General features: G+C 49.7%; 1 protein-coding gene across 2 annotated transcripts in view; it reads right to left on the bottom strand.

Moving 5' to 3' along the window:
• macroh2a1 (macroH2A.1 histone) overlaps nt 1-14,098 on the bottom strand; it is a 56,572-nt gene extending 42,474 nt beyond the window's left edge. For both annotated transcript variants that reach the window (XM_078550923.1, XM_078550924.1), the window contains exon 1: nt 13,794-14,098. The gene's annotated coding sequence lies outside the window, so the exon portion shown is untranslated. The remainder of the gene's footprint in view (nt 1-13,793) is intronic.
• Nucleotides 14,099-26,178: the final 12,080 nt, after the last annotated feature.

The raw sequence follows: 26,178 nt of genomic DNA, 5'->3' as shown, positions 1-26,178 counted from the left end.
GAGGGGGAGGGTCAAGTGTTGCCCTGGTGCTGCATCCTGCGCACAGGCAATCGAGAATCAAGGTGGGGGCAGGGTAAGCGAGGGAAGTGGCCACGCATTGGGGGCACCTGTATAAACTGACCATGCCTTGCAACTGAGACAGATCAGGCGCAGCCACAGTGATAGGACTGGGGTCAGACTCCTAGCCTGCCCGCCCATGCAAGCAATGCAGAGGCACCAAAGGTCCGCCAAGTGCTCCATACCTTACCCACCCGCCCACCCCCCCGCGCTCCCCACCTGCCGGCACAGACTTCAAGTTCACCACCACTTTATTGGACCGCGGAGCAGTTGGGATGCACACATTGTACAATCTCCTTGCCAACGCTGGCCGTGTAGCAGTCACTGCTGGAGGCACTCATAGCCCCCTGCAATCTCAGCATCCCGGTTAGGGCCAGTGTCCCCCACATTGCCGGTTGACAGGGCAGCCATGCAGCGCACTCATCTCTGGCCATCCATGGGGCGACCATCGGGAAGCGTTAAGAGGCAGTCACACAGAGCCATGATAACCACATGTCTCTCTCTTTCATGCTGCAGGGCACCAAGTCAAGATCATGGATCCTGGTGACCTAGCTGTATGTCTGGTAGACTACAAAGAATGTGGAAGACGGAGGAGAGAGCAACTGGGGCTCCTGGCTGTGCAAAGGCAGAAGCAGCAATCTCATGAAGGGGCAGCAGGGGCTCCCGCACACGCTGCTCAGGGGAGGCAATGAGCCGTGGCTGGTCGGCTATAGATGCCGCTTGCCTTTCCTGCAGATGACTGAGAACCAGTGTCGCAAACGACTGCGCATGTCTAGGGACCTGGTGGCTCACATCTGCCACTTACTGCAGGACTTGGCGCCAAGGGGACATGGAGAGCATCCACTGCCAGTGGTTGTGAAAGTGACCACAGCTCTCACTTTCTATGCCAGTGGCCCCTTTCAGGGCTCCACAGGTGACCTCTGGGGGATCTCACAAGCCTCCTCCCACAAATGCATCCATGAGGTCATGGGTGCCATCTTTTCCATGGCACACAACTTTGTGCATTTCGACCGGTGATGCAAGGGCCATTGGATTGGGCCTGATCTCTGGATTCCCACAGATACAGGGTGCGATTGACTGCACTCATGTGGCGCTCAGGTCTCCATCGCTGCACACAGTGGACTTCATCAACCGCAAGGGCTTCCACTCATTGAACCTGCAGCTGGTATGCGACCACCAGAAACGCATCCTGCAGGTGTAAGCACAGCTTCCAGGGAGCGTGCACGACGCCTACATCCTGAGTCGCTCGCAGATCCCTGCAGTCTTCCAGAGTCCACAGAGGCTGCAGGGTTGGCTCCTTGGGGACAAGCAGAGGCCTTGGCTGATGACATCCGGACGGCAGCCTCAGACTGCAGCAGAGCAACGCTATAATGAGGCTCATGCAGCAGCTTGCAACTTGGTGGGGCAGACCATCAGGATGCTGAAGATGCGGATCCGGTGCCTGGGCCGGTTTGGTGGAGCCCTGCAATACAGTCCACAGACGGCATCACACATTGCCATCATCTGCTGCATTCTTTACAACCTGGTGCTGCAACGGGGAGAGGAGCTGGCTGAGGAGGAGATGGAGGAGCTGCAGGTCCATCTTCAGCATCTCAGCTCTTCAGGGGCTGGTGCACAGCATCACTGGTCGCAGATGCTGGTGTGATGAGTGCTAGACCCACCTTAAAGGTGCTGAGAGCACACAGAGAGTATGAGTAGGGTGTACATGAGCGCTGTGACGGTACTTCAAGGAAGGCGCCTCCAGATTCCTCTTCAGAGGTTTCTTCAGGACTTGATTGGAGACCCTGGGTCATGGACTCCTTTGGCTGTTTCCTTGATTTGCCTGCGAAAGGGGAGATAATTAGTGCATGGCAGTGGCCTGTGGAAGAGGACACATCAATCACAGCATGGTTGTCTGATGGATGTTGCACTGCTGGATCCTCACTTGGTAGAGCAGCGTTAACCTCACTATCAGCACAGGACTGGTCCCGGTCATCGCCGGCCACCTGGATGGCTCTGTTTTCGAATTCTGCCAGAATTTTGATCTCAAGCATCCCTCTACTTGTCTGCAACTTTTCCCTCCTGTTGTGAGCCAGTTTATCCTGCATGGATAGAGATGGGCCGAGTGTCAGATGATAAGTATGCCTGGCTTGCGGGTGGTAAGTGGTCCCATGGATGGGATGAAGACAATGACAGTGTGTGTGAAAGAGTGAATGGTGATGTCCCTTGCACTGGCAGTGAGTGAGGGCCCTGTGGATGTGTGATGGGTTTGAGAGTGTAAGAGTTGGGAGTGATGAAAAGAGTGACTTACCCTGGCAGAATGGAGGAGATCATTCATCCTTTTGCGGCACTAGGTGGCTGTCCTCCTCTGCGGGTCGTTTGCGCTGACCACCGCTGCAACTGCCTTCCAAGCTGAGTTGCTGACCTTGCTGCTCATCCTGCGGCCAGAGAGGGGGTAGAGCACATCCCAGCAGGCCTCCACGGCATCCAGCAGTTGCTCGAGGGACCCGCCGTTGAAGCGGGGGGGGGCGGCTGCAGTCTTTTTTCCTTTGCTGGCCGTGTCTCCCAGGCAGCAGTGGCGAGCTGGTAGCAATGAGCATTTTGCTGGTGACTGCCTTTTAAAGATGGCGGCCGGCGTGATGCAACAGCGGGGTGATGGCAAGCGGGTGAATGAGAGCCCGCTCGTCATGGAAACGGCGTGTTTTGTGAATAAATAATGTGTTCTGAATAAATAATGTGGCGGGCTCAGGGCGATACAGCTTGAAAACCCGCCATTTTCGTCGGCGGGTCGGACTCCATTTCACCCGCCCGCTACCGCACTTAATACAAATCAGGGAAAATTCCTCCCATAGAGGAGTGCAGCTACCAATGGAATGAAACGCAAGGATAAGAGTTTTGAATTTGAGGAACTAGTAGCCAACAAATGTCAACAGAGTTGAGAGTTGATGTAGGATAAGACTTGGCAGTAAAGTTGGATAATTTAAAGTTTAAATGGGAGTCTAGCAAGGAAATCAATAGCGTAATCAGACCAGAAGGTGACAAGCGTTTAAATAACTGGTTCAGCAGCAGAATGTCAATATGTTTATTAACTGTTTCTAAGGCTGTTTAGCAAAAATGGGTCACAAAGTTATGCTGGCCTGTTTAGAAAGAGCTTGTTGATTAATAGAAAAAATGTACTCAGCTGCGATTCTCCAACACCTGGTTAGCTACAAGCAAACTCTGTCAATTCATGTTGCAACTCAATTCTATGCTTGCATAAGAACCCGGGCCACCATTTTCTGTCAACAGAATTGAACTAATACTATCCATCTTACAATTAACAATATTTGTTGAAGAACAACAAATCAGGAGTGAACCTGCTGCTTTTATTTTGTTCTACTGTCACTGCTTCCATGCACACATCTTATATAGCTAATGGCAATCAGATTATAAATTTGCCAGCTTCACTAAAACTGCTGAGAAGGCCCAGAAACACTTACTTGTCACATGCAGCATATATAGGGGTGCCACTGGCTGCACCAAAACCTGTACATCGGGAATCAGCCAAACACCATAATAATGAGCATTTATATAGCACCTTTAACATGGTAAAATGTCCCAAAGTGCTTCATATCAAAAGTAATTTGAAACCAAGCCACGCAAGGTACTAGGACAACTGACCAAAAGCTTGGTTAAAGAAGTAGGCTTTAAGGAGTGTCTTAAAGGAGAGGTAACAAGGCAGAAAACTTTAAGGAAGGAATTCCAGAGCTTAGAGAGCTGAACGTATGGCCACCAATGGCATGGTGAAGGTAAGTTGGGGATGCACTAGAAACCAGGATTGGAGGAGCGTAGAGTTCATTGAGGGTTGCAGGGTTCGAGGGGTAAGCAAGGTCATTGAGGGATTTGAATACAATCATGAGAATTTAAATTTGATGTGTTACTAGACTAGGAGCCAATATGGGTCAGTGAGCACAGGAGTGATGTGTGAATTGGAGATTTTATGAGTGAGGATGCAAGCAGCAGATTTTCGTATGAACTGAAGGTCACAGAGGGTGGAAGGTGAGAGGCCGGCCAGGAGAGCATTGCAACAGCTGAGTCTGGAGATAACAAAAGCATGGGCGATGCATCCAGCAACAGCTCGGCTGAAGCAGGGGCAGAGATGGGCAACATTATGGAGTAGAATCGAGGTAGACAGTCTTGGTAATAAAGAAGATATGGGAATGTTGAAGATATGAGAATGTTGAAGATATGGAATATCCAACAGCAATATAAAAGCAGTTCATGACTTCATGTAAACTGGTTCTATAGAATCTGTTGATATTCTACCTGACTGCTCCTTCCTGCAGTTAATGCCTAACAGATCTGAAACAGATTAGAAGAGGCCAAACAAGAACTGTGTTATCACTAGAATTTTAGAAAGTCTATTGATGGGCATGTAAAATTTTCATTCCATGTAGAATTTTCATAAAGTTGAAAAGTCCAAATAGTATGTATTCTAGGCTGCTGAGGGAAGTAAGCATGGTAATAGCGTAGGTTCTGGTTAGAATCATTCAATCCTCCTTGAATACAAAAGTGGTTACAGAGGCCTCGGGGGCTACAAATTCAAAAGAGGGATAAGGATGAATCTAGTAACTACAGGTCTCATTCAGAGAAACACAAAGATATCTGATTTCAAATATAGAAATGTCATATTGGCGCATTAAGGCATGGTCCTTTCAGTCTGGTGTAAAGGCACCTTACTGGGGAAGGACAGGGGTGGTTTTGATCTGCATCTAATCTGACCTTTCCTGGGAATTCTGACTCTAGCTGCCTAAAGTGAAAAAGTGCACCATTACCCCAGCTCTGACATCCTTTACTTTGATCAACACTAGATTTTAAAAAAATAACATTAAAAAAAATGTTTTAAACATTTTTGTACCAGTAAATCCCCTAGGAGACTGCACATGGACCCTGGGACCTCAATGCAGTCTTTGATGTTTAACAGACTCCAGTTGCAGTCTAAAGATGACAGTAGTTCAATCATCTCTGTGGAACAGCAAATTTATTACATAAACTGATTGAGGTAAAAAAGTAAAGCCTCATTAGTACTAAAAAATACAAGCCTCACAAAGGTAATATCTGTAATATTATTTACATATCAACTTACAAAACTTGTTTGAACTGTGAATTATTTTTGTTTCCCCAAAAACTATTTCCAATTACTTATAACTTTTAAGAATATGTACACTTTATTGATCTATTCTTCTCTCTTCACCTGTTGAAATTTTCCCTTTTTAAGTGGAATCTTGTGCCCTCCCCCATGGCAAGTTCGGTGACGGGGGTGGCATTTAATCAAGCAACAGGATGGCAAGTGGGAACCCAACCTCCACTCTGATTAAGTCCTGTGGCAGAAAGTCCTATGGATGTGAAAATATATGAAAATATGAAATCTGGAGTGCAAAGGGACTTGGGAGTCCTAGTCCAGGATTCTCTTAAGGTTAACTTGCAGGTTGAGTCGGTAGTTAGGAAGGCAAATGCAATGTTGGCATTTATTTCGAGAGGACTAGAATATAAAAGCAGGGATGTGCTGCTGAGGCTTTATAAGGCTCTGGTCAGACCACATTTAGAATATTATGAGCAATTTTGGGCCCCGTATCTCAGGAAGGGTGTGCTGGCCCTGGAGAGGGTCCAGAGGAGGTTCACGAGAATGATCCCAGGAATGAAAGGCTTAACATATGAGGAACGTTTGAGGACTCTGGGTCGATACTCGATGGAGTTTAGAAGGATGAGGGGGGATCTGATTGAAACTTACAGAATACTGAAAGGCCTGGATAGAGTGGACATGGGGAAGATGTTTCCATTAGTAGGAGAGACTAGGACCCGAGGGCACAGCTTCAGAGTAAAGGGGAGACCTTTTAGAACGGAGATGAGGAGAAACTTCTTTAGCCAGAGAGTGGTGAATCTATGGAATTCATTGCCACAGAAGGCTGTGGAGACCAGGTCATTGAGTGCATTTAAAACAGAAATAGATAGGTTCTTGATTGGTAAGGGGATCAAAGGTTACGGGGAGAAGGCGGGAGAATGGGGTTGAGACACTTATCAGCCATGATTGAATGGCGGAGCAGACTCGATGGGTCGAATGGCCTAATTTCTGCTCCTATGTCTTATGGTCTTTTGGATGGCCTTTGCACCCTGTTGCCAATTGAGGTCTTTAAGTGAGCAATTAGTGCCCACTTAAGCGCCTCAACCCACCACCGCTGGTATTAACCCAGTAGTGGGCGAGGGACTCGCCAAGCGGGGAGGATGACAGGTAAACTCTGTTGGGGTTGCTTGACGGCACCCGGAAAGCAGAGGGGGGAACCCTCAGTGCCTGATCGAGAGACCTGGCATCAGCAACAGGGGTCTCAGGGAAAGCTACTCCCCTGTCCTTGCTGCCATCATCCCTTCCTGTGACCCCACTCCTCTCATTACTCATCTAGAGCCTGGGTAAAGGCACACTGCTGGACTGTCAAGTGTCTGCCTGGAGCAACATATGGCAGGCCTTCCATGAAAGATGTGACAAGGGGCTCCCGTTGGCTCTCCAGCCAGCAGACAAGATCCCGGCCAAGGAGTCCTCTCTCTCTCACACACACACACCATTAAATAGAGATATTGCCATTAAAGTGTTGGGCATTTTGAGTTTTAGGGTGGGCAGTGCAACATTTTCTTATAAAAATTGTCACCGATTAAAATGATAACGCATCTCAATGTGACTTAAGTCATCCGTTTGCAAACCAAAAGTTCAGACTTTCCAATCATATTCTCATGAACTGGTGCCCCTTTATGTAAGGTTAAAGTTCACTTTGTCCTTTTATTCACAATCAATGGGAATATTTCACCCAAAATATATTTAACATGAAACCCTTTTGTTTTAAAAAGTTACGTTGACGTACAAAGTTCAGGTTATTTGTTAATGGAGAAGCACAGCAGATTGTGACTATAACCTACTGCTCAATGACAACTCTTGCCAAGACATACTTAAATTTTGATTTCAGGTTTTACTAAGTTACTTTACCATCAAATTACTCCATATCATATAAACTGTCTTTCAGCTTTGAAATTGAAATTCATGTGCACTTGAGCAACATAATGTAATAACTGCAAACTGATATACGATTTTTAAAAAGTCCTTCATTGTGAAAATGCTGACTTTCAGTTGTAAACAGATCAATTAAATTCAGTGACCAGTGCATACTCCAGCCCCATTCCAGGAGTTCAGGACAGAGCCTGGCATGAAACATCAATGCAGGACTCAAAGAGGTTTACATTGTCAAAGGTTCTGGACTGTAGTTTTGTGTTGGGTGTGGGGAATGGAAGTTGAGACTGCTTCCAGGTCCTGAACCCACACTCAGGGGCAGAAAACAGAACTAATCCTGAGTTTCACAGGAATAACCCATTAATTAATGTGGAGAGAGGTTTGGTGCTTAATTAGTAGCTATGGGGCGGGAACAGAGACAAGTGACTCAAGCGCAGACCCGTTTTAAATTCAACGTGGCCGACATTATAGTGGCTGCTGTTTCACTGCTGAAAGAGGAGGGTGAAGGTTCCCGGTGAGCGTTGGGCTGGATTTCTCTTTCCATGATGTCTCAGGGGAAGCCTGGAACCCAGGGCAGGACAGCCCCTCATTTCTCAGACAGTGATCTGGAGGTCATCTTGGAGGCCACGAGGGCAAAGAAAGAAATCCTGTTCCTGGAGAGTGGCAGGAGGAGATACAGCTGTGGCCAGTTCCCCTTGGAGGATGAAGGACAGACACAACCCTGCTCAGCTGGACACAGATGCAAGTCCTTAGTAGTCACTAGAAAGGAGGCTCTTCCTTGAACAGCAGCAGGAGATGCGTTCCCACATGTAGGAGTTCCCTGCGGCAATATGGGGTCCTGGGCAGAAGATGGAGGAATCCATCCAGCTCAAGTGTGCCACCATGGCATCAGGCCTTTGAGCACAAGTGTTCCTCCATGGGGAGACTGACCAACATGGTCAGCCATATGAGGCAGCGCTGGGAGTGCACGCTGCAACTGCACACTGATGTTCGAGATGCATGCCACACAGTGTAGTCTGAACAGTCAGTGGTGCTAGTGCCATTTGCACCCAGGTTGGTGACCTGACCCCCTTCCCTGCCCCCCCGACCCCACCTTCCCAGCCATCCAGCGCACCCAAGGGCGGAGGATGTCACCATGGAGGATGAGGATGCCATCCCCCAATGGGCGCCATCATCATCTTTGACCTCCTTGGTTCCTCTAACGGTGGGAGCATCTGTGCAAGAGGGCCAAGATACGAGGAGTGCTCTGCAATAATACAAGTGGAGCAGCTGCTGGTGATGCCCCCATAGGCGCAGTCACGACAAGGAAGACAACCAAGTGCATCTCAGCCACAAGCTGAGGCAAGTGAGCAGGCTGCCTCCACCTTCTCCGAGGCCATGAGGAGAGCACCAGCTGAAAGAGGCCGACCATAGAAGCCACTGCATTGTGCAGAGTATTGAGTGCGTCACTGGAATGTTTTCTTGCTGTAACTTTGCACTACTTTCCTTTCTGAATACAATGTGAATAATGACAGTTTAAGACATATGTTTGAGTCTCCTTTTATTTATGGTGGAACAAGAAAAGGTCTGAGGCAGTGAAGGAGACCAAAGTTGCCTCAACCATGATAGCAAAGCCTCTGGACAGATGTGATTCCTTCATCGGTGGTAAGAGTTTAGATGTTCCAGGTTGCATCTTCAATGAATATTTTAGCACATGTACGTCAGAGTGAGTTCTGTACCATGCCCTTCATCCTGTGTCAGAGAGGCTCAAATAATTCCTAACATTCATGGCATCTTGACGAGACATGTAAACCACCACAATGACCATGACCCTTGCAGAAGTATATTGGAGGTGCTACTTGACTACTCCAGTATTGGAAATGCATCTTGAAATTCCTGATGGCCTGTTGAATGATTACTCTCTTCAGCAGGTGGCATTGGTTGTAGTACCTCTATCCCTCTGTCAGGGGCTCTTGTAGAGTGGTGAGCAACCATCTCTTCAAGAAATCCATCCATAGACTTGTTTGGTGGGGATGGGTGGGGGGGGACTGAATTGGGGGGTTAGTGGTCACAGCAGGGAGTGAAGAACTGCAATAGCCTGAATTTGTAAAGGATGAAGGTTATGGCAATTGCCAGGGAGTTGAACACAAACATGGGGAAAGTACTTGTTGTGGACAAAGACAAATTGAAAGCTCTCCCTGTTGATGAATCTGTCTGGGCAGTCAGTGGGTACCTTGATGGCCACATAGGTGCAAATTGATGTTGCCCTGCACCTGGGGGAATCCAGCAATGGTGGAGGAAATCCATGACCTCTGAGCATGTGAGGCCTCATCTGCTGTTAAATTAACGTATAGTGTCCAGCCATGAAGGCATCAGCGACCCGTGAGATGCAGTAATGTGCATCAATTTGTATGATGCCATCAAGGTTCCCAGCTGATCTTTGGAAAGTGCCAGAAGTGAACACCTGCAAGACCACACTGACTTTGGTGATAGTGGCAGAACATGCTGACCAGTGCTGTGAGGTGCAAGGTATTCAGCAACAAGGGCACAGCTGTCTGGAGAGTCGCAGTCCCCTATGGCACTGGTTCCTGGTAATCTCATTGTAGATCCATCTTCATTGGTAGATACTATGCTGAGGGTATGACTTCCATTTTCCTGGTGTCCCTTGTATCCCTCCTCTGCTGTCCTAAGGCCGAGGCTATGCCCTGCCTGAGGGCGCTGCTCCTTATTACCACTAGGCCCAAAATTTGAGAGTCATGCCAGCTGCAGCCTTCCTTATAGTCAGGTGGCCACTCAATTGTCCTTGGCAGTCTTGTATCCTGCTCTTTTACCCCTCACAATGCCAGGAGGGTGACCATTCCCCACAATTAACAAGTGCTTACTGCCCACTCGCCCCGCCACTTGCACTGTGCCAATGGCATGTGTATCCCAATGGCCGAGTCCCCCTCTGTGCTGTTCACCTTTTTAATGGGTCTGAGATAATCCCCTGGGGCAGCCATTACTGGTTGCCCACTCTGTGCCCACCTCCCTTCACCTGGTCAGCCCACTCAGTGCATGCAGCATATGTGCCCTCACGAAAGTCTCAACAACGCCCATTAACAAGCTCTTAATTAGCTCCTCGACCACCTTAGCTGGCCTTAATCAAGGATAAGGTGCGACTGTGATGCTGCCTACCTCCGGTGAACATGGCAAGCGCCGGGAATGGTGTCAGGAAACCAAGGCAGCAGCCAGCACCAATATTTTCAGTCCCCATCTGCCCTCATTCCCACCCACAGCAGGACCTGAAAATTCAGCCTTCTATTTATTCGAAATGTTAGACTGATTGGAGATTAAAAATCCCAGAGAACTGTGCAAATTGTAGGGTTTGCTCCCAGTAGCCTGTTTGAGATTTCTCATTCATGTTTTTGCACATGCAAAATCACCAATATATGAACTAGCTACTGTAGTCTGTGGGACCTTACTGTGTGCAAAATGGCTGTTGATTTCACTTACACAACAGCAATAACTGCACTTCAGAGTAATTCATTGCACTTCAGAGTAATTCAGTGTGTGTGAAGTGCTTTGCTGTGTTCTGTGCAACTGGAACTGCAGAATGTCCTAACTGATGTGATAAGGTGCTTTACAAGAGCAATTTCTTTCCTTCAAAGATTTGTGAACTTGAATGAGTTTCAGTTTTCTGTAACTCAATGGCAACCCTAAAGCTACATCGATTTTCCATTTCAATACTCCATTTTTATCCAAAGACATGTGTTTAAAGTGTTTTATTTAAGAGTTACTTTTAATGCAGTTGATCACATTCACAATTGTCTCCCTGCCACATTGTGCACATTCATTAATAGTATGCTAGATTAAATATAACTAAAGGAGCCCCAGTTTACCATCTGACCATATCTTAACTTCAATATCCTCAATGTTCCACTTGTTTTCACACTGCACTATTTTCCAAAACCAGAGGAGGAATAACACCAAGATCTACTGTATTTAAAAAAAACTGGAAAACATCCAGGAGCAAGTGCTTGCTTGTCATAATAATTAGCCAAAATTTAACTTTCATGAGCACTGGAGGGGATTCTCAGCCTTGTCCCTTCCACCACAAGAATAAAAAACAGCCTGTGCATTTTTAAAAAGGCCCTAGTGTATCATGAGAACAAGCTGTGTCCATACTCTGGTTTAAGAAAATAATCTATTGAAATATTACTACCATAACAAGCCATTATACTTGAATGGATATCATAACATTTCCCCTTCACAAGAATGAAACCTGAGAGTCAACTAACCAAATGATCATCTTTTTCCTTCCTGAGGCTTTCATACTCGGGTTGCCTGGTCTCTGCTGTGTTAGTTGATCTCTGCCAGGTTAACAGTATGAACACCATAAATGGGCTCATCGTCCACGAGATCAAAATAATGGGCAGTGGGGAGAGAAGTATCAGGCCGCACCAGCCAGTATCTCGATCAGAAGCCCATTGTTTAAGGTAGTTAGGAGAACACACTAACTGTGTTTATCAATATAATCTCATCTATAAAAAGGAGCACTGCAATTCTTTCAAAAATATCCAGAGTAGACACTCATGCCAGTCTTATAATGTCACTAAATACATAGATGGCAGTGGAAAACATTGCACAAATGTTGCAGTTGTTGCAGTATACACACTGGTTAAAATTCAAAATTTGGTCAAGGGCTCCCACAGTTTCCTGCTTATTTAGCACGACGGCATGGCCGTTGAAACGTTAATTAAAAAAGTAAGCAATGTAACTGGGTTCTCCAGGTCTTTGCGACATTCTGCATTCTTGCACGAACCTACAAACCCACTCGGCAATGTCCTCACGAGGGCAAAAAAAAAATGCAACAGGAGTTAAATGTAATAAAATTACCCTCACCCATTATAACAGGATATATTGTTAAAAAAAAAAGACTTGGCTTCAGGTAACAATTAATTCTTATCAACTGCTAGCATTTTTGTACGCATTTCATACCTTCAAAAAAATCTTACAGACCCTCAGAACAGGTGTCAACCAGAATTATTAGCCTGGAAGAAGGGAGGCGGGAGTTTCATCTCATCACGTGTCTTTTTTTTTGGTCAAAAGCGAAAAAAACTTGAGAATCTGAAAACGGGGCATAAATCAATGGGGTATGGGGGTGGGGGCATAAATCAATGGGGTATGGGGGTGGGGGCATAAATCAATGGGGTATGGGGGTGGGGGCATAAATCAATGGGGTATGGGGGTGGGGGCATAAATCAATGGGGTATGGGGGTGGGGGCATAAATCAATGGGGTATGGGGGTGGGGGCATAAATCAATGGGGTATGGGGGTGAGGGCATAAATCAATGGGGTATGGGGGTGGGGGCATAAATCAATGGGGTATGGGGGTGGGGGCATAAATCAATGGGGTATGGGGGTGGGGGCATAAATCAATGGGGTATGGGGATTATAGTGCAGCTATCCCAATGGGCCAAGTGACAATTGAGGGATAGTTAAATAACCCAGGGTACAGGACGTTCTGCTGTCAATCCATCTGGTGGCATGATATTTGCAGGTACAGTATTCTTGTGCCTGCCGACGATTTCGACACTCGTTGATTCTGACGGCTGAGAGAGACAACGCCCAGTGACAAGTTTGACAGGTTCAAGATCCAAAACTCTCCTCACCCTGCCCAGGAAAAACAACACCTGAAGGTTTGGCGTGTGTGTGGGGCAGGTTTACCTGTTCAGTCAGTTCTCTGGGTGTTACAGGTCGGGACTGCACCGTATAACCTGCAGGGATCCGTGTGGGAGATCAAGTTTTACATCATTTTCCGCGTTTTACTCGAAGCCTTTTCTTGAGAGAAAAGGAGCAAGTTTGACGCCTGTTGCTAAGTAACGGCCACACAACAGCCTCTGGGATATGGTTTCACTGCCACTTCGGGAACAATCTTGTAATTAAAAACTGGTACTAGCCATAAATGCAGCGACTTGGGAAACAAAAACGATGACATCCACAAGAGCATTAAAATGTCAATTCACAACGAATAAAAACACTAATTTAGACGGAAACAGCGGCTACGATGGGATGGGGGGGGATGCAGATGCAGGTTAAAAGGTAGCGAAGAAAGCATCGAAATGAGATGGTGCAATATTTTTTACATGGTTCACCCTCAACCGTTCCAACAAAAAAAAAAATTCTCTCTCTTACAGGAAATGCGACAATCGGCCCGTGCCTGCAGATAAAATGAAATATTTACAGCCGGATCCACTCCAGTCTTTTAAGGAAAGGGTTTATTGTAGTGCAGGCTGCTGTTCCGAGTGCCTTTTACCGCACAATGCACGCACCGCGGCTTGCAACATTAAAATATCAATCGCTTGGCAATTTCCGGGTTCGCACGGAGGGGTTGTTAAAAAACATCCGTGTCTTAAACAGTCGGTAAACTAAGCTGCATTTCCTTGCCAAGAAAGGAGAGATGCGGCGAGCTGGACTTCTCCCGGCTGTCTGCAACCGGCAGAGAAACAATATTGCATCTGCTGAAAAAAGAACAGGGCTCGGGCTACAACCCTAAAAAGATTACATACAGTCCAGCCTGCAACATACAACGGAAGGCCTCCCACTATAGTTGTCTGCACAAGTCTGGTTTGTTTTTTTTTTCCCTCCCCTGTTTCAACTCATTTGCAATCTAAAAGTCAAAGCGCGCAGGAACGCAGCATCAAGATGACACGCTGGCCCGATGATTACAAGGAAATGAAGTGTAGAAACAATGTCAATCACTTACAATGACACAGTAACAATATGTCTCCTTCGCAGAAACAGCAGCTCAGCTCCGAGTGGGCAGTGGCAGACTGGCCCACAATACTGCGCGCTTCCAGCCGAGCTGTCACTCAGCGCCTCTGGCTCATCCTCCCCCAGCACACACGGGGTGCACGGAGAGAGAGAGAGCATTCATCCATATACACACACCCCCCCTACAACAAGGCAGAGCACACACACAATCGCACTCATTATCCTAATCGCGACACATCGGTTTGAGCGCCGTCGCTTCGTTTTCTCTCTCTTGTCAATGACTGCCCTCTTCGCTACAATGCAACACGCTTGTGTTTGACGGCTCAGACCCGCATATTTATCTCGCTTGTTCTCGATTCGTCCACTATAATTCCAATCGGTGTGCTTAAAATGACAGAGATGTGTGTATTCAGTGTTTTTTTTTAACCCCGATTTTAAAAATTGGCGAATATGTTATTAATAGATCCGATCCCACGCTAACATTCATTATCCTTTATTTGTTACCTATTATACATTATTTTTTACTGCGGTCATACCATAAAATTAATGAAAAATTACAAAATGCCATTTATATGTGCATATATACCCTTAAGGTTTAATTGAAATGATAGGTGTCCCATGACATCGGTCACAGCTTTCTGTGCTGCTAATTCTGTCTCTTGCCCGCCTCTCCCCCTATCTTTGCTTCCTTGTCTTCTGCTTCTTTTCGTTTTGTTCTATATTTTGGGGTTGGAGGTGGTGGGTTATGTTGTGTTGCAAGCTGCATTTCCCACTGATGTGGTTTGGAAATCCATACATGCACAACCACAGGGCATATTTACAGGTGGAAGGTGCAGGACCGAACCGTAGGACAGATCCTGGCAAAGCCAAATGCTGGTAAGTTGAAGGAGGGAACTATCTGGCCAGACCATCAGAGTAGAAACAAATGCAACAATGAAAGGATAATGTTCCAGGCCCTTGGTTGACATCAAGTCCTGCAGCCTCACACCCCATCCTATTCCTCTTGCCTTTCCATTGCCATCACCTACTTGCTCCATTTACTACCCTGTGTTCTGCCTTATAATTTTTTTTTTTGCAAAAATATACTTTATTCATAAAATATCTTCAACCACATTCCAAACCATTTCAAAAACACCATTACAAAGGTACAATCAGGTTCAACTTTTACAACATGTATCACCAGGTGCATCAGTACAAACAACATTACAATCATTTGCAGACATTCATTTTGAGCTGTACAGCCAGAGGGGATTTAAACAGTTCCCAGTCCCTTGGTGCACTGTGGCAGAAAGGTCTTAGACAGCGACCTTTCCCCATTGCGCCTTTGCAGCAGCTGCCCCAAGCTTTAGTGCGTCCCTCAGCACGTAGTCCTGGACTTTGGAATGTGCCAGTTTGCAACACTCGGTTGGGGACAACTCTTTGCGCTGGATGACCAACTAGTTTCGGGCAGACCAAAGAGCGTCTTTCACCGAGTTGATGATCCTCCAGCTGCAGTTGATGTTTGTCTCGGTGTGTGTCCCTGGGAACAGCCCGTAGAGCACAGAATCCTGTGTCACAGAACTGCTCGGGATGAACCTCGACAGAAACCACTGCAACTCTCTCCAGACCTTCTTTGCAAAGGCACAATTTACAAGGAGGTGAACAACGGTCTCTTCCCCACCACAGCCACCTCGAGGGCAATGTGCCGAGGGGGTGAGACTCCTGGCGTGTAGGAAGGATCTGACGGGGAGGGCCTTTCTCACCACCAGCCAAGCTACGTCTTGGTGCTTGTTGGAAAGTTCTGGCGATGAGGCATTCTGCCAAATGACTTTGACAGTCTGCTCGGGGAACCATCCCACAGGATCCACCCTCTCCTTTTCCCTCAGGGCCTCTAAGACGTTACGTGCCGACCACTGCCTGATGGACTTGTGGTCAAAGATGTTTCTCTGCATAAATTTTTCCATGAGGGACAGGTGGTATGGCACGGTCCAACTACTTGGAGCGTTCCACAGCAGTGTGGCCAGACCCATCCTTCGCAACACCGGGGACAGGTAGAACCTCAGCATGTAGTGGCACTTGGTGTTTGCGTACTGAGGGTCTACGCACAGCTTGATGCAGCCACACACAAAGGTGGCCATCAGTATGAGGGCGATGTTGGGCACGTTTTTTCCCCCTTTATCTAGAGGCTTGTACATCACGTCCCTGCGGACACGATCCATTTTTGACCTCCAGATAAAGCGGAAGATGGCTCGAGTGATCGCCACCACGCAGGAGTGTGGAATGGGCCAGACCTGCACCACGTACAGCAACAGCGAGAGTGCCTCACACCTGGTGTTCTGCCTTATAATTCCCCATTGTATATGTTCTTAACTCTACACCCCCTTCACTTTGACCAACCTGCCGACTTGCTTCCATTGCCTCTCCTACCTCTTTCAAATTGCGTAATACCTTGTCACCAGCCCTCGTCCCATCACTTCCTCTACCCCAGGCTTATCCGACTGGCAGCCCACGGGCCGCATTGAGGCCCACGAAGCCCCTCTATGTGGTCCCCGGAACCAATATTCAAAATGCCGGTAAGACAGGTAAGTAAAATTCAAGATTTTTCAAGGGGCTGTTCCTCCAATCACAGGCCATTCCTTTCTCACGTTTGCTGCTGATAGGCTCACTAGTGAGTCTGTCATGCCAAGAAGGCATGAAGAGAAAAAATCTTAAAAATTTGTTTCTCTTCCATATTCTCTTGTTTAAATTCTGTTTTTGAGAATGGACAATGGCTCGCTCATCAACCTCCTGACACCCCTTGCATTGTATGAACATTCCAGCCAAGCCAACACAAAGGACTAGTAGACGAGATGTATGCACCAGCCAGCTCTGGACAAAGGAAGAGCTGTTGTGACTCCTGATCTCCAACTTTGTACTAATGGTTCCACAGTTATCTGTTCAAAATACAATGGGTTTTAATGAGGGCCCTGAAAGTACATTGTTAGCTGAATGGCTCAACCTGAAGCCCCCCTGTCACATGAATGAGACTTGAGCTGTTTGAATTGCTTTAATTATACAGCTTTTAGATTCTGTCTTCAGTTGCGGTTTAACCTCAGAAGAGAAAACCGGACTCCAGGCTAGCAACCTGCCTCTGACTGCCATCTCTCTCAAAGTCAGATCTCCAGGAAGAATCCTGTATTTTGCCTACAGGGTCAACCAATTCCCAGAATAGAAGAATACTTTGCTGCATCTTCAACCGCTTCAACACAGTTCCTAAGGCCAAGGCCAGGATTTGTACCAGACAAGGTCACCTGAAAGAACCTTCATTGGACAATGACTTACTGGATTCTTCTCAAGTGAGTTAATGCCAATACCTTTTGTTTTTTTTAAGTAACTCACAATTTGTAACTTCTTTCCCTTTCTTTCTCTGTCTTTCTACCTTGTATGCTCGTGAATGTGAGTCATGATCCATTCCCCAGCTTTTGAATGTGTTAATAAATCCTGGTTTTGTTTCACCTTAAAGAATTTGCTGCGGGGTTATTTTAACATTGGACCTTATAAACCAGTGATTGGGAAACACACCACGGCCCATTTCAACAAAGGAAAAGATACGAAGGGAAACAAATTAAATTAGAAATTTGAACGACTGCTCTTATGGGCAGAAGAGAGGAACAGGAATAGTGATTCAATCCATCTCACCCTCGTGTCCATAACAGGGTCTATCAGCAGCAAATGAGGGAGAGAAACAGTTTCTGATTGGAGGAGCAGGGAACACCGGCAGCAGTAAGGGCTGCCGGGCCCAGGTAAGCAAATGTGTGGCGGGGCTGGAGAAGTGAAGGTTTGTTGTACCCGGGGAAGTGAAGGTGTGGTGGGCCCGGGGAAGGGAAGGTGTGGTGGGGCCAGGGAAGTGAAGGTGTGGTGGGCCCGGGAAGTGAAGGTTTGTTGGGGCCGGGGAAGTGAAGGTGTGGTGGGGCCGGGGAAGTGAAGGTGTGGTGGGCCCGGGGAAGGGAAGGTGTGCTGGGCCCGGGGAAGGGAAGGTGTGGTGGGCCCGGGGAAGTGAAGGTGTGGTGGGCCCGGGGAAGTGAAGGTGTGGTGGGGCCGGGGAAGTGAAGGTGTGGTGGGCCCGGGGAAGTGAAGGTGTGGTGGGGCCGGGGAAGGGAAGGTGTGGTGGGCCCGGGGAAGGGAAGGTGTGGTGGGCCCGGGGAAGGGAAGGTGTGGTGGGCCCGGGGAAGTGAAGGTATGGTGGGCCTGGGGAAGTGAAGGTGTGGTGGGGCCGGGGAAGGGAAGGTGTGGTGGGCCCGGGGAAGGGAAGGTGTGGTGGGCCCGGGGAAGTGAAGGTGTGGTGGGGCCGGGGAAGTGAAGGTGTGGTGGGGCCGGGGAAGGGAAGGTGTGGTGGGCCCGGGGAAGGGAAGGTGTGTTGGGGCCGGGGAAGTGAAGGTGTGGTGGGCCCGGGGAAGTGAAGGTGTGGTGGGCCCGGGGAAGGGAAGGTGTGGTGGGCCCGGGGAAGGGAAGGTGTGGTGGGCCCGGGGAAGTGAAGGTGTGGTGGGCCTGGGGAAGTGAAGGTGTGGTGGGGCCGGGGAAGGGAAGGTGTGGTGGGCCCGGGGAAGGGAAGGTGTGGTGGGCCCGGGGAAGTGAAGGTGTGGTGGGGCCGGGGAAGTGAAGGTGTGGTGGGCCCGGGGAAGTGAAGGTGTGGTGGGGCCGGGGAAGGGAAGGTGTGGTGGGCCCGGGGAAGGGAAGGTGTGGTGGGCCCGGGGAAGGGAAGGTGTGTTGGGCCCGGGGAAGTGAAGGTGTGGTGGGCCCGGGGAAGTGAAGGTGTGGTGGGGCCGGGGAAGGGAAGGTGTGGTGGGCCCGGGGAAGGGAAGGTGTGGTGGGCCCGGGGAAGTGAAGGTGTGGTGGGGCCGGGGAAGTGAAGGTGTGGTGGGGCCGGGGAAGGGAAGGTGTGGTGGGCCCGGGGAAGGGAAGGTGTGTTGGGGCCGGGGAAGTGAAGGTGTGGTGGGCCCGGGGAAGTGAAGGTGTGGTGGGCCCGGGGAAGTGAAGGTGTGGTGGGGCCGGGGAAGGGAAGGTGTGGTGGGGCCGGGGAAGGGAAGGTGTGGTGGGCCCGGGGAAGTGAAGGTGTGGTGGGGCCGGGGAAGTGAAGGTGTGGTGGGCCCGGGGAAGTGAAGGTGTGGTGGGGCCGGGGAAGGGAAGGTGTGGTGGGCCCGGGGAAGGGGTGTGGTGGGCCCGGGGAAGGGAAGGTGTGGTGGGCCCGGGGAAGGGAAGGTGTGGTGGGCCCGGGGAAGGGAAGGTGTGGTGGGCCCGGGGAAGTGAAGGTGTGGTGGGCCTGGGGAAGTGAAGGTGTGGTGGGCCCGGGGAAGTGAAGGTGTGGTGGGCCCGGGGAAGGGAAGGTGTGGTGGGCCTGGGGAAGTGAAGGTGTGGTGGGGCCGGGGAAGTGAAGGTGTGGTGGGGCCGGGGAAGGGAAGGTGTGGTGGGCCCGGGGAAGGGAAGGTGTGTTGGGGCCGGGGAAGTGAAGGTGTGGTGGGCCCGGGGAAGTGAAGGTGTGGTGGGCCCGGGGAAGTGAAGGTGTGGTGGGGCCGGGGAAGGGAAGGTGTGGTGGGGCCGGGGAAGGGAAGGTGTGGTGGGCCCGGGGAAGTGAAGGTGTGGTGGGGCCGGGGAAGTGAAGGTGTGGTGGGCCCGGGGAAGTGAAGGTGTGGTGGGGCCGGGGAAGGGAAGGTGTGGTGGGCCCGGGGAAGGGGTGTGGTGGGCCCGGGGAAGGGAAGGTGTGGTGGGCCCGGGGAAGGGAAGGTGTGGTGGGCCCGGGGAAGGGAAGGTGTGGTGGGCCCGGGGAAGTGAAGGTGTGGTGGGCCTGGGGAAGTGAAGGTGTGGTGGGGCCGGGGAAGGGAAGGTGTGGTGGGCCCGGGGAAGGGAAGGTGTGTTGGGGCCGGGGAAGTGAAGGTGTGGTGGGCCCGGGGAAGTGAAGGTGTGGTGGGCCCGGGGAAGTGAAGGTGTGGTGGGCCTGGGGAAGTGAAGGTGTGGTGGGGCCGGGGAAGGGAAGGTGTGGTGGGCCCGGGGAAGGGAAGGTGTGGTGGGCCCAGGGAAGTGAAGGTGTGGTGGGGCCGGGGAAGTGAAGGTGTGGTGGGCCCGGGGAAGTGAAGGTGTGGTGGGGCCGGGGAAGGGAAGGTGTGGTGGGCCCGGGGAAGGGAAGGTGTGGTGGGCCCGGGGAAGGGAAGGTGTGGTGGGCCCGGGGAAGGGAAGGTGTGGTGGGCCCGGGGAAGGGAAGGTGTGGTGGGCCCGGGGAAGTGAAGGTGTGGTGGGCCTGGGGAAGTGAAGGTGTGGTGGGGCCGGGGAAGGGAAGGTGTGGTGGGCCCGGGGAAGGGAAGGTGTGGTGGGCCCGGGGAAGTGAAGGTGTGGTGGGGCCGGGGAAGTGAAGGTGTGGTGGGGCCGGGGAAGGGAAGGTGTGGTGGGCCCGGGGAAGGGAAGGTGTGTTGGGGCCGGGGAAGTGAAGGTGTGGTGGGCCCGGGGAAGTGAAGGTGTGGTGGGGCCGGGGAAGGGAAGGTGTGGTGGGGCCGGGGAAGGGAAGGTGTGGTGGGGCCGGGGAAGTGAAGGTGTGGAGGGCCCGGGGAAGGGAAGGTGTGGTGGGGCCGGGGGGGTGGAGAGTGAGAAAGTGAAGCGAAGGTCCGGCGGGGCTGTTGTTGGGGGGAGAAAGTGCAGCAGGACCTGGGGAGAGAGAGATCGCAGCAGGTCCGGGGAGAAGGAGAGGCTGCGGTACCTGGGGAGAAGAGGTGCCACAATGAGTGTGTGTATGTATGAGAGAAGGAGAGTGTGTGTGTGTGAGACAGAGAGTGTGTATATGTCTGTGTGAGAGAGAGCATGCAGGTGTGTGTATGTGCGTGTGAGAGAAAGTGTGTGTGCATGTGTGCAAGGCCTAAGAGGAGTGAGTATGTGTTTGTGAGAGTGTGAGCGTCTGTGTGAGAGAGTATGAATGAGAGTGTGTGTGTGAGAGAAAGAGTGTGCGCGTGTGTGTGTGAGAGAAAGAGTGAGTGTGTGAGAGAGTGTGTGTGTGAGAAAGAGTGTGTGTGAGAGAAATAGTGAGTGTGAGAAAGTGTGAGTGAGTGTGTGAGAGAAAACTGTGTGTGTGTGTGAAAAAGTGTGTATGTGTGTGAGAGAGTGTGAGCGCCTGTGTGAAAGAGTGAGTGAGTGCGTGTGTAAGAAAGAGCGAGTGTGTGAGAAAGACTGGGTGTGTGTGAGAAAATGAGTGTGTGTGAGAAAGTGCATGTGTATATGTGTGAGTGCTTGTGTGTGAGAAAGAGCATGTGTGTGAGTGTGTGTGTGTGTGTAAGAGAGAGAGAGTGTGTGTGTGAGTGTATGTGTGGGAGAAAGAGTGTGTGTGTGAGAGAAAGAGTATGTGTGTGTGTGAGAAAGAGTGTGAGTGTGTGTGAAAAAAAGTGTGCACGAGTGTGTGAGAAAGAGTGTGAGTGCCTGTGTGAAAGAGTGAGTGAGAGTGTGTGTGTGAGTGAGAGAGGGAGAGAGAATGTGAGTGTGTGTGTGTGTGTGAAAGAGTGAGTGTGTGTGTGAGAAAGTGTTTGTGTGAGAAAGAGCATGTGTGTATGTGTGAGTGCGTGTGAGAAAGTGTGTGTGTGAGTGTGTGAGAAAGAGCATGTGTGTGTGTGAGAAAGTGTTGTGTGTGAGTGTGTGCGTGTGAGAAAGTGTTTGTGTGTGTGAGAAAGAGCATGTGTGTGAAAGAGTCTAAGGGTGTGTGTGAGAAAACAAGTGTGTGTGTGTGTGAGAAAGTGTGTGTATGAGAAAGTGTGTGTGTGAGAAAGAGCATGTGTGTATGTGAGAAAGAGTGTTGTGTGTGAGAGTGTGTGTGTGAGAAAGAGCGTGTGTGTATGTGTGAGTGCGTGTGAGAAAGTGCATGTGTGAGAAAGTGTGTGTGGGTGAGAAAGTGTGTGTGTGAGAAAGAGTGTGTGTGAGAAAACAAGTGAGTGTGTGTGTGAGAAAGAGAGTGTGTGTCTGTGAGAAAGTGTGTGTATTAGAGTGTGTTTGAGAAAGAGTGTGTTTGTGTATGTATAAGAGTGTGTGTGTGTGAGAAAGAGTGTGAGAGTGTGTGTGTGTGAGAAAGTGTGTGTGTGTGGGTGAGAAAGTGTGTGTGTGAGAAAGAGTGAGTGTGTGAGAAAACGAGTGTGTGTGTGAGAAAGAGTGTGTGTGTGAGAAAGTGTGTGTATGAGAAAGAGTGTGTATGAGAAAGAGCATGTGTGTGTGTGAGAAAGAGTGTGTGTGTGAGAGAGTGTGTGTGAAAAAGAGCATGTGTGAGAACGAGTGTGTGGTGTATGTGTAAGAGTGCGTGTGTGTGAGAAAGAGTGTGAGAGTGTGTGTGAGAGAAAGTGTGTGTGTGAGAAAGTGTGTGTGTGGGTGAAAGTGTGTGTGTGTGAGAAAGGGTGTGTGTGTGAGAAAGCGAGTGTGTGTGTGTGTGTAAGAGTGTGTGTGTGAGAAAGAATGTGTGTGTGAGAGAGTATGTGTGAGAAAGAGCATGTGTATATGTGAGTGCGTGTGTGTGAGAAAGTGCGTGTGTGAGAACGAGTGTGTGTGTGTATGTGTAAGAGTGTGTGAGAAAGAGTGTGAGAAAGTGTGTGTGTGAGAAAGTGTGTGTGTGAGAAAGTGTGTGTGGGTGAGAAAGTGTGTGTATGAGAAAGTGTGTGTGAGAGAGAGTGTGTGTGAGAAAGAGTGTGTGTGTGAGAAAGAGTGTGTGTGTGTGAGTGAGAAAGCATGTATGTATGTGAAAGAGTGTGTGTGTGAGAAAGAGAGTGTGTGTGTGAGAGAAAGCGAGTGTGTGTGTGAGAGAAAGTGTGTGAGAAAACGAGTGAGTGTGTGTGTGAGAAAGAGTGTGCGTGTGAGAAAACGAGTGTGTGTGAGAGAAAGAGTGTGTGTGTGAGTGTGTGTGAGTGAGAAAGCATGTATGTATGTGAGTGTGTGAGTGAGAAAGCATGTATGTATGTGAAAGAGTGTGTGTGTGAGAAAGAGAGTGTGTGTGTGAGAGAGAGAAAGAGAGTGTGTGTGTGAGAGAGAGAAAAAGTGTGTGTGTGAGAAAGAGAGTGTGTGTCTGAGAGAGAGTGTGTATGTGTGGGAGGGGGAGAGTGTCTGAGTGTGTGTGTGTGGGAGAGAGAGAAAGTGTGTGAGAGAGAGTGTGTGTATGTGTGGGTGAGACAGAATGAGTGTGTATGTGTGTGTGGGAAAGAGAGTGTGTGTGAGAGAGAGTGTATGGGTGCGTGGGTGAGAGAGTGTGTGGGTGTGTGAGAGAGAGAGTGAGTGTGTGTGTGTGAGAAAGAGTGTGTGTGGGTGACTGTGTGTATGTGTGTGAGAGAGAGGGAGAGAGTCTGTGTCTGTCTGTGAGAGAGAGGGAGAGGGTGTGTGTGTATGTGTGTGTGAGAGAGAGGGAGAGAGTCTGTCTGTGTGTGAGAGAGATGGAGAGAGTGTGTGTTATGTGTGTGTGAGAGAGAGGGAGAGAGTCTGTGTGTGAGAGAGATGGAGAGAGTGTGTGTTATGTGTGTGTGAGAGAGAGGGAGAGAGTCTGTCTGTCTGTGAGAGAGATGGAGAGAGTGTGTGTTATGTGTGTATGAGAGAGAGGGAGAGGGTGTGTATGTGTGTGGGCCCCCATGACATGAGCCTGAGCACTGAGGGTATGTGCACTGCCATCAGCCACACAGGAGTCAAATGTTCACAGATGCAAGGTGAGGATGTCAGGACTGTTCTCACTGCATCTCATCATCATCCTCCATGAATTTTGCAGCTATGAGGGCCTCCCGAGTGCACCTGCCTCGTTTGGACAGTGCAATGGCCTCCTCGCCAGCATCCTCACTTCCAACAACCTCATCATTGTCATCGCCTTCGACGTCCTCCTCATTGGAGGATACATGCAACTCCTCCATCTCCTCCTCAGCCAGGTCTGCCCAACCCCCCACCTCGCTCCTCCGTTGCAGCGCCAGGTTGTGGAGCACGCAGAAAGCAACAATGATGCATGACAGCCTCTGGGGACTTTATTGTAGTGCTCTACCAGACCTGTCGAGGCACCGGAACCTCATTTTCAAAATGCCTATTGTTTGCTCCACCGAAGTCTGGGTCGTGGCATGAAACTCGTTATACCGTCGCTCTGCTGCAGTCTGAGATTGTCGCACGGGCGCCATCAGCCACAAGCTCTGTGGGTAGCCCTGGTCCCCAAGGAGCCAACCCTTCAGCCTCTCTGGATCCTGAAAAATGGCAGGGATCTAGGACCTGCTAAGGATGTAAGAGTCATGAACATACCCTGGGAATCATACACAGACCTGTAGGATATGTTTGTGGTGGTCTCACACCAGCGAACATTTAGTGAGTGGAAGCCCTTGTGATTGACATAGTTGACTGCTTGTTGCCATGGAGATCTAAGTGCCACATGAGTACAGTTGATGGCACCCTGCACCTGTGTAAAACCTGGGATCTGCTCAAATCCCAGTGCCCTTGCTTCCTGGCTTTCTTTATCCTGGGTGAAATGCACAATGTTGTGTGCCTTCGCAAAGATGGTGTCTATGGCCTCATGGATGCATTTGTGCATGGAGGCTTGCGAGATCCCACACAGGTCACCTGTAGAGACCTAGAAGGAGCCACTGGAGTAAAACTTGAGCGCAGCGGTCACTTTCACGGTCATTGGCAGTGGATGACCTCCGTATACCTGTGGCGCCAAATCCTGCAGCAGGTGGCAGATGTGACCCACCAGTTCCCTAGACATGCACAGTCTTTGGGGACTGGTTCTCGGTCATCTGCAGGAATGACAAGCGTTGTCTACCGGCCTTGGCACTAGTGGTGGATTTTGCCTTCGTAGCTTCATTCCCCCAGATGCAGGGCATCATTGGTTGCACCCTTGTGGCCATCAAGTTATAGAGTAACTAACCAATGAGATTCATTAACAGGAAGTGCTTCCACTCTCTGTGTTCAGCTGGTCTGTGACCACAACAAGAGCTTCCAGCATGTGTGCACTCACTTTCCTGGCAGCTGACATGAGTCTTTCATTCTCTGTTAGTCCAGGGTGCCACAGTTCTTCATTCCATTTCCCCACCCCCAAAACACTTGGATGGATTCTAGAGGACAAGGATTATCCTTTGAACATTGGATATTCATCCTTTCACATGACCCTGAGATGGAGCAACGAAAGCATTACAGTTGCTCAAAAGGCCCACCATGAGCAGGCCATCGGGCTCCTGAAGATGCTGTTCTGGTGCCTGGGCTAGTCAGATGGCACCTGCAGTATACTCCAGCAAGTATCTCAAGCATTATGGTGGTCTGCTGCACTCTCCATAACATGACCTTCCAGAAAGTTGTGGACCTTGAAGAGAGTGAGGCCCTGGAACAACACCGCTCTTTGGAAGAAGGAGGGGAGCAGGAGGAGGAAGAGGAAGACGTAGAGCAGAGAGGTGCCCCAGCTTCGCAGAGAGGTGACTAGGCCCAGCGCAGGACTCAAGGGTCTTAACAGGATGCACTGTCATGGATCACCTGATCAGATTCCTTTCAGCTAAGTCCTTTTAACCCAGGAGGATGTCACAGTCTAGAACTCTGATCTGCCTGTGAAAGCCCTCACATTGAAGACGCAGCCTGGAATGGATCCACTCTTATTGCTAATGAATAATGCACATCTGTCCAGAGGTTTGACTGTCCTCCTTCAAGGGCCCTTCCTTCCCTTCATCGCCTCTTCCCTCTTCCTGTCTCATCAATAAAGAATGGAAGCTCACACGTTTGGTGTCATGTGTCAATATTTACATTGTGTTGAAAAATAGAAGTGTACAAGATGAGGCAAACCCCAGCGAACCACTCAGTACTCTGCCTAATATGGTGGCCTCTGCTTCAGCCACTTTTATGTGGTGCACCCTTTGTGGCATCAGATGAGGAAGAGGCAGCCTGCTTTGGTCTCTGCTTGAGGCTGAAATGTGCATGGTGGTTACCTCCAGACGTGCTGCACTGGCATCAGTATGGAGGCAGCCTCTGTCACTGGGCCCTACTGCACAGATTCTCCCTCAGAGTGGCCAAGGAGGGTGATGATAATGGTGTCTCAAGAAGGGTGGCACCTTCATCCTTCTTGGCTAAAGTTCCAGATCGCTGGGTCACAACCGGCATCCATTCTAACCATCTCTGCACTATCAGTGTCAATGACTGACCAGGACTACAGAGTGTGGCATGCATTCTCTGAATGTCAGTGAGCTGCTTCTGCATCCGCTCCGAGTGCTGCTACATGTGGCTCTCCAAGAGGATGGCCACTCTCTTGATGTCCCAAAGCCCTGAGACAGACTTGCACACATGAGCTGATTCTGTTCTCAGCCATTACCTCCGGGATCTCTGACATGTGGAAACACATCTGTTGCTGATGATCTAAATAGAGCCGCCTTGATTGTGACTCCTGAGGTCCTGCATCTGTGCTCAGC

Source organism: Cetorhinus maximus, chromosome 10 (genome assembly GCF_964194155.1).
Source record: "Cetorhinus maximus chromosome 10, sCetMax3.hap1.1, whole genome shotgun sequence".
Classification (NCBI taxonomy): Eukaryota; Metazoa; Chordata; class Chondrichthyes; order Lamniformes; family Cetorhinidae; genus Cetorhinus; species Cetorhinus maximus.
This window is presented reverse-complemented; position numbering and strand designations above follow the sequence as displayed.